Genomic DNA, 8,681 nt, shown 5'->3' with positions numbered 1-8,681 from the left:
AACTATCAGATACTTTGTTATTGGTGCACAGATGCAGGGCTGCTGATAGAACTCATGGGGCCCCGTACAGCCTACCTGACGGGGCCCCCCTTGAGCTCCACCCCTGGTCCCACCCCTGGCCCAGTGACTTGACAGCGGGACATGCCAATGCCATAATGTACTGCAGAGACAGTGCCACCCATGCCGCCAATGCCATAACGTACTGCAGACAGTGCCACCCATGCCATGCCATCAATGCCATATTGTGCTGCAGACAGTGCCACCCATGCCGCCAATGACATAATGCCATTGGCAGCATGGGTGGCACTGTCTGCAGCACATTACAGCATTGGCGGCATGGGTGGCACTGTCTGCAGCACCATACTGCATTGGCGGCATGGGTGGCACTGTCTGCAGCACCATACTGCATTGGCGGCATGGGTGGCACTGTCTGCAGCACATTACAGCATTGGCGGCATGGGTGGCACTGTCTCTGCAGGCAGCACATGTGTTATGGGCCATAATGCATGTGCTACCTACAGACAGTGCCACCCATGCCGCCAATGCCATACTGTGCTGCAGACAGTGCCATCTATGACGCTAATGCCATAACGCATGTGCTACCTGCTGACAGTGCCACCCATGCTGCCAATGCCATATTGTGCTGCAGACACTGCCATTGGCCGTATGGGTAGGCACTGTCTTTGCAGGCAGCACATGCGTTATGGCATTAGCATCATGGGTGGCACTGTCTGCAGCAAATTACGACATTGCATGGGTGGCACTGTCTCTGCAGGCAGCAAATGCGTTATGGGCAGACAGATCCACCATGCCGATGCCATAATGTATACACGCTGCAGTAGTAGTAGGAGATCTTGAACCCCCCCCCCCCCAGCACACACCTGTGTCATTTTTAGCTGCCTGGGACCGAGTCACTTCTTCCCCGATGGCTGCCGTTGTCTGGACTTTGGGGGTCAGTTAGATGGGAACCTCTGCCTCTTCCGCCGCTGCTTGCTACTGCTACTTCTCGCGGAGAGACTCAGACTCAGACAGGAAGGAATCACTCGCGGTGCCAGGAGGACGGCACTACACAGACGACGTGCTGGCCGGGACTTAAGCCAGCACCAGGAGCGGGCGCGGAAGAGGTATTCTTCCGCGCCCGAAATACAGAAAAAAGTCCCTTCCCTGCCGCTACCTAATAGTTCATCTAGCGATCATAAACGAAAAACAAAAAGCGTAAAATCTTAACGTGGCGGGTCGGGGGGGGGGGGGAGGGGTGATGTTGTCGTTAAGGGGCATGGCTGGAGGATTATTTTTTTAGATTTAATTTTTTATCTGATCAGGTTGCCGGGCCCCCTTGCTGGCCGGGCCCGGTACAACAGGGCCAGTTCCACTGGCCTATCAGCGGCCCTGCGGGCGCTACTCACGTATGCGTTTGTTTCTGCGCACGAGCTTGGTGGGACGGGGTGCGTTTCTGGCTCCTAACTTTTTTAGCTGGCTCCTAGATTCCACAGTGTGGTCTGTGTAGTGTGCTTTTGAAATTAACTCTTCACAGACTATGTTATGTTCTTTTTGGACTCTGCATTAGTTTTCCTTTTAATACATTTTTCACATATCATTTGTTTACATTTCAAGGTATAACATTTATTTCACACATGATTTTAACCACATAGCGCTGCACTCTTTCCATGTTTTGAACACATGTGATCTATCTGACCCCCTGACACACACACTGATCCACCTGACTCCTACTTTCTGCACTACTCACATTACGCTGACCCCCATCTGACACAGACGCTGACCCCCACCTGACACAGACGCTGACCCCCACCTGACACAGACGCTGACCCCCACCTGACACAGACGCTGACCCCCACCTGACACAGACGCTGACCCCCACCTGACACAGACGCTGCACCCCACCTGACCCAGACGCTGCACCCCACCTGACACAGACGCTGACCCCCACCTGACACAGACGCTGACCCCCACCTGACACAGACGCTGACCCCCCTGACTCCTACAGTAAGCGTCCTACTTCCTGCACTACTCACACCCCCCCCCTCCCCACAGCTCGGTTCAAATCCGTCCTCCTTACCTCTGTCTCGACTCCCCGCCTGCGCCATCCACCTGCAGCCCGCTCCATGGTGTAAGACTGCACCTCCATCATCCATGCTCCCATCTCTTAGAACCGAGTTGCCCTGCCCCTCTGCCGCCGAGGGACACAGAGCAGAGAGACAGGCGGAGGGGACCCGCCACCATGGTCTGTATTTCCCGTCGCACTGTGATTGGGCGTATAGCGGTCATGTGCGGAGGCGGGACTTCTAGACGATCCCAGACAGGCCAGCCCCACGCCGCACATGACCCCCATACGCCCAATCACAGGGCACCGGACACCAAACATGGCGGGTGAGATCGGGGACACAGAAAATGAAAATTAGGAGGAGGCACGGAATGTCACCCCCCTAAAGGTTGCGCCTGGGGCCCTGTTTTCTGGGACTCTAGTCTAGTCCGCGGGACCCCGGGACATACTTGGAATTGCGGGAGGGTCCCACGGAATCCGGGACGGTTGGGAGGTATGTATTTGCAGTGAAACATTTTCCTTAAAGCGGGGGTTCACCCAAAAATAATTTTTTAACATTACATTCAGCCGAGTTGTCCTAATGACAATCGGCTGTTTTTTTTTTTTTTTCGTACATACCGTATTTTACCGCCGCTTCCGGGTATGTCTTCTGCGGGACTGGGCGTTCCTAAGTGATTGACAGGCTTCCGACCGTCGCATACAGCGCATCATGAGTTGCCAAAGAAGCCGAACGTCGGTGCGGCTCTATACGGCACCTGCGCACCGACGTTCGGCTTCTTTTGGCAACTCGTGACGCGTTGTATGCGACGGTCGGAAGCCTGTCAATCAGATATGAACGCCCAGTCCCGCAGAAGACATACCCGGAAGCGGCGGTAAAATACGGTATGTACGAAAAAAAAAAAAAAAACAGCCGATTGTCATTAGGACAACTCGGCTGAATGTAATGTTAAATTTTTTTTTTTGGGGTGAACCTCCACTTTAAATGCTACCAGTACTTTCAGCTACAGTGGGGTAGCCAGGCCTGAAATAATAATTAGAGTGAGCCTGCAGACAGTAGATCTTGACCCCCCCCCCCAAACAAGTACATTCATACCTGTTATCCTGATTCCTGGCCCCAGGACAGAGTCACTTCCTCCTTGACTGTAGTAGTAGCGCTGGCTGCTGTGCGGTCTGCCTGCCTGGATTCCTGGATTTGCTGCCCGGAGTGTCACAAAAAGTGTTTTTTTTTTCTTTCTGCAACTGCCTGTGCTTTTTCTTCTCTCACTCTCTCCCCTGGCGCCGCGGAGGGAGAAGAATCACTCCGCGGCGCCAGGGAAGGACAAGCTGGCCGGGACTTGATTCTGCAGACTGAGCAGAGCAGAGGAGCGGGCGCGGGAGAGAGAGGAGATACTCTTCCGCGCCCGAAACAGAGGAAATAGTCCCTACCTGCTGCCGAATACTTACGGAACAAGCAGGCAGGTACTGAGCGGCGATCTTAAAAAAAAAAACGTAGAAAGGGGGGGGGGGGGGGGGGCGTTGGACGGCTGACTAGCGGTCAGGGCTGTGGAGGTTTTTTTTTTTTTTTTAATAACATTAATAGGTTCTGTCGAGGCTGCCCGGGCCCCCCTGCCAGCCGGGCCCGGTACAACTGGACCAGCTGTACTGGCCTATCAGCGGCCCTGCACAGATGTTCCATCATTAATTTGTTATCTTTTCTAGCATACCTGAAGTTATTATTTGTAAAAAACAGAACTGTTGAGTGAACAAAACAAACAAAAAAAAGAATTGTACATATAATACATTATAATCCTAATTTGTAGAGGATAAAATTAAGCTCATTTAATAGTTTAATATATAAATAATCAATATATTATTAATATCTATCTATCTATCTATCTATCTATCTATCTATCTATCTATCTATCTATCTATCTATCTATCTATCTATCTATATTAAATTGGATTTATATATCACCAAACAGTTTGCACAACATTTTACAATATAAAGGGAGTGAGAACAGTTACAATACAATTCAATACAGAAGGATTAGGGGTGCCCTGCTCATGGAGCTTACAATCTATTCTAAAGGGAGGAGTATTAAAAAAAAAAAAACAGAAACTTAAAATGTAATGATTGTTTAATAAATACTCAATTGCATTAATAGGTGTTTTCCTGACGGACTGCATGGCAGTCTACGTGTGGGTTAATCCCGCCTCCTCTCCAATGCTATAGGACCCCATACTCTATAAGTTTGAGCACACCGCTTGGGACTGCGTTCCTTTTTTGTTTTTCTTCAATGGACCTACAGTATATCACGTTTGTTCCTGTGTGACGTCCTGTCGGGATGACTTCTGCTCCTGGTGTCTAGCTATGCGGGCGCATTCCAGGGCCCAGCCATGGGAGGGGGAGCGGCTTTCAGGCATAAGATACCTCTATGGTGAAAGGGAGGTTGCTGAGGTATACCAGGATGGACGTCTGTCAAAACTTTCATCACGGATGGCAAGGTCTGCGGTTATTTCCTTTTTTTACTCCATGGCAGTGACTATGTTGTTGTGTAGTCAGTAGCCACCCTCCCTTTCCCGTTGACTGTGTTTTGGGCCCTTCATGGCTCCTGGAGCGCTTCTGCATTCCAGGATGCCACAAAACTTCAGGGTTGCAGTTGCCGCAGGCTTCTGCGCATGCGCGGGGCCTTGGCGACACCGAGGGTCAGTTCGCACATGCGCAGAGCACCGGAGCTACCTGTGGCCGCACATATGCCGTTTGGCCACTCTCCACATCGCAGGAGTGAGGCGGGGGTGGAAGTGACGTCGTCCGGGCAGGGAATTCGATTAACTATCAGCCCCTGCCAGGTTAGGAAACCCTTGGGCAGCATGTGGCAGCTTCCCCGAGCCTGGTACCACATATGACAAGGTGAGCCTGGCAGTGTATGTGTTTATTTCTCTTAAAGGAATAGAAAAAAAAAAAAAAATAGGTGGCTTTTTTTCACTTGTCCCCCTGGTGCGTTCTAGAGTATCTAAGTATCGCCCAGAGGTGTGTGCCTTTTCCCTGGCATCCGGCATCCGGCATCCAGGGGTTATGGACAAGTTACCACCGTTGTGCGACCACCCATCACGCACAAGGTATGCCTCCTCCCCTTTTCTCTTCTTTTGCAGCCCTGTTGGATCGGACCACCAAATCGTGGTTCAAGTCAACAAAAACCTTGCCGCAACATTATCATTCATCTTCCAGGTCCAGACGCGTCTCTCTGTCTGGGACCCACAACAAGAGGAGATGTTCCCATTTCTCCTACAAATAAAGAAGTTCCCATTCCTTCTTCAATCAGGGGAGATGTTCCCATTCCTCCTCCAATCAAAGGAGAAGTTCCCATACCTCCTTCAATCGGGGGAGATGTTCCCATTCCCCCTCTAAACAACAGGGAAGTTCCCATTACTCCTTCAATCAAGGGAGATGTTCCCATTCCTCCTCCAGAGGAGATGTTCCCATTCCTCCTCCAGTCACCGCACCCACTGCATTGATCGCAGAGCCTGCTGGGGATGTGGGACTCGAGTCCCGGAGGGCAAATCATTGTGTGTTCCATGCTATGCCCAGGCGGTCGGAGAGAAAGAGATGCAAATCCAACAAATGGAGTCTCTTGTTAAGTGTGTAATACAACAATATTACACTAAAAGAGTAGGGTACAACCCACATGCGGAGCCAGGCCACCACCCTTTCTGGCTCTCTGGCTGACGAAGTCCAGGAGGATTCAGGCCCATTCCAGCCTTATGAGGCCTCCCCTAATTCCTCGCACAGAGAGGTGGAGGGAGATTTTGTTTGTGGCTTCAACTACACCCCAGTTTTCCCATTATTCTAAGTGACCATGGAGGTCCGTAAGTGAGAAGATGCTTCCATTCCCCCGGCTAAGCGACGGAAGTTCTTTGAACATTTGTGGCGCCCCTTCACGAACTTAAGAATATCATTATTGAGGAGTGGAGCAAGGTGAACAAGAATGTCTCTTTGGCAGGCAAGACCTCCAGATTGTACCCCTAAACCTGGCTGACGAGGCCTAGGAAGATCCAGGCCCATCCCAGTCCTACAATACCTCCCCAGGTTCTTCGGTCACTGGCTTGGAAGGGAATACATTTGTCAGAGACTTCAGCTTCTTTCTGGTTTCCCCATTAGTCAGAGTGGTCAAGGAGGCCCTGAAGTGGGAAGAGCCTTCCCCTCCATCGGCTAAACAAAGGAAGTTTCTTAAAAAAAAAACACCTGGGGAAGGAATGCTCTAACTTTCCGCTCCTGGTGGAATTGAAAGATATTATTGATAAAGAATGGAGCGAAGTGGACAAGAAAACTTCTATGTCAAATAAAACCTCTAGATGTTATCCCTTTAAAACAGAGGACGTGAATCATCTGGAAAATGCTCCCCTCGTGGACGTGGTATCGAGGGTCTGGCTAAACTCATCACTCTTCCCCTAGAACATGCCGTATCCTTTTAGGACAGGCTCGAGAAGGAGATTAGACCAAAATCTTAAGAAAATTTACGGGTTAGCCGGTATGGCTTACAAACCTGTCCTGGCCCTAGCAGCTCTGTCCCAGGCGATGGAAAACAGCACTGGTATATGTTCCCCTTCGAAGGGTCCTCGTTATTCGACAATAGACCCGGCTTCCTATCCCAGGATAAGTGTCTGTTTGGTCGGAAGAGACCCCAGCCCAAAGAACGCAGCATTGAGCATTCGTGGGAAGCACGCTCGTACAAGCCCGGCAGGGACTTCGAGAGAAATTGGAGCAGAGGGCAGATGTCCTTCTAAAAGCCCGCAAAGAGCTAGGCGTCCAGTGGATGTGAGTCGGCTAAGTCATTTTAAGTTTGGACCTGCCCAGGTGGGTCGGGTAGGGGCTCATCTGATTCTTTTCCGGCACGTCTGGCTGGCCTCAATCTCAAACTACTGGACCATCAAGTTTCATCAGGTCATACACGGTCCTTCACCAGCACTCCTCCCCCCAGATTCATCTCTACCCTGTTACCACGGCAAGAAAAGAAGAAGTAAGTGTTGCTGTCCTACGCGGTTTTCGCTGAAAACACAGGGAGCGGCAGCGTCCGTCCCGAGCGGCGAGGAGTTTTGTGGAATATACTTCCCTCTCTACCTAGGTCAGAAAAAGAATGGTTCATCCAGGGGATTGGTTCTAAGGTGAGAGTTCAGCCTTGGCGTCCAGTGATAGACCTAACTTATCTGAAAAAGTTTATAAAATACAAAAGATTCAAGGTGGAGACTCTAGCTACCACGCAGAAAACTGTACATCCAGGAAACTGGTTAATCTCAATTAACTTGACGGATGCTTATTTTCACGTTCTTGTGGCAGAGGTTTTTCGCAAATATACTTGGGGGCTCAGCTCAATAAGTTGGAGAACACCATCTCTATTCCAGTAGAGAATATCCCAGTCATCTGAGAGAGATATCTCTGGCTCTGAGCTCCTCAAGCCCGAAGGCCTCATAGAATTGAGAATTATCAGCACGATGGTCTCTACGACCCCATGGTCAAGTGGACCCTATGGAAGTTACACGCTTTTCAGTAAAACATGTCTTCAACAATGGAAGTCAGGGGATGTCAATTAGTCGATTCTTATAACATCATTGATGAAGGAAAGCCTCTTCTGGTGGATTCAACATAAAAATTTGTTCAATCACCACTCTATTAATCCAGTTTCCTGAGTCACGGTCACAACCGATGCCAGCGGCGCTGGTTGGGGGGCCCTATGTAAGGCGGAACTTGCACTAGACAATTGGGATTCGCATTTTCTCAATTCAGGTTTGAATGTCTTGGAACTTCGGGCAGTCTGGTGTGCTCTTCAGTCCTTCACTCATCTCCTGAAAGAGGAATCAGTATTATTAAGAGTGTACAACACCACAGCAGGCCCCTATGTGTTGAGACAAGGAGGTACTTGGAGCTTCATCCGGCTCCAAGAAGTCAAGCCCATTGTGTCCTGGGCCCAGAGATATCTGGCCAACATTTCAGCAGTCTTCTTCCCCGGAGTCCACTCAGACAACAAGTGATCCTTTCATGAGCAGACGTTCGAGTGAATCCTGTCCCTGGGAGTCAATCCCGAGGGGACTCCGTTTGCTTCCCCTTGCAACTTCAAGGTCAAGAAGTATTATGCTCGGGGCCGTTGCAGCCAAGCCTTTGGATTAGACGCCCTGACAGATCACTGGAATTTCAACAGGGCAAGTGGAAGCAGTCAAGGTGGTGGTGATGACACCCTACTGGCCAAACAGGCAATGGTTTCCCCTCCTGATCCAGCTCAACTTCCAGGACCCGGTGTGTCTTCCTCTCGAACCGGACTTTCTGTCTTAAGGGGGCAGTCCTGCTGCACCCATTTGCGGCATTACTGAGAATGACAATCTGGTTCTTGAGACGGAAGGGCTGGAATTTTCTCAGGTACGCCTCAAGAGTGTTTTTCCACCCTCATGAGCTCAAGGAAGAAGTGCACAAGTAAAGTTATAGGAGAAAATGGGCCAAGTCTGTCGAGTTCTCATCCTCTACGGGCAGGTCATGTAGAAATCCAATAACTCAGGATTTCCTCAGCTTCCTTCATTCCGGCCTAGATCTATCTCTATCCATCAGCTCTCCTAGAATCCAAGTCTCAGCTCGGTCTGCCTTTTCACCCTT

Source organism: Rana temporaria, chromosome 3 (assembly GCF_905171775.1).
Source record: "Rana temporaria chromosome 3, aRanTem1.1, whole genome shotgun sequence".
NCBI classification, from domain to species: domain Eukaryota; kingdom Metazoa; phylum Chordata; class Amphibia; order Anura; family Ranidae; genus Rana; species Rana temporaria.
The sequence above is the reverse complement of the archived record's forward strand: the minus strand, read 5'-3'. Positions refer to the sequence as shown.